Raw genomic sequence first — 385 nt, 5'->3', positions numbered from 1 at the left:
CTGCTCGCCCGGCTCTGCTCCCTGCGCTGCCCGCAGAATTAGCCCGGTGCCCGCCAGCAGACAACAGGCTGGATGTAGGAGCCCGGGGGGATTAGACGGGATATAGGGCAGGACGGGGGGAGGTTGGAGCAGGGGGCTGCGCACCGCGGCGGGGAGAGGGGACGAAGACTGAGAAGGGTCGAGGAGTTCAGAGACGGGATGGGGAAGGAGAGCCTGGAAAAAGAAACCGAAGAGGGAAATGAGCGAAGGGACAAAAGAAAGGAGGCTGGAGCGGAATAGACATCGTCCGGGAGGAGGAGGTTGCAGGCGGATTAAGGGGAGACCGGAGAAGAGGCAGCTGCGTACCGGCCTGCAAGGAGGGGGCCGCTGGGGCTCGCCCCACCCG

This window comes from Buceros rhinoceros, unplaced genomic scaffold (assembly GCF_000710305.1).
Source record: "Buceros rhinoceros silvestris isolate BGI_N320 unplaced genomic scaffold, ASM71030v1 scaffold1593, whole genome shotgun sequence".
Taxonomy (NCBI): Eukaryota; Metazoa; Chordata; class Aves; order Bucerotiformes; family Bucerotidae; genus Buceros; species Buceros rhinoceros.
Note: the sequence above shows the minus strand (reverse complement) of the source record.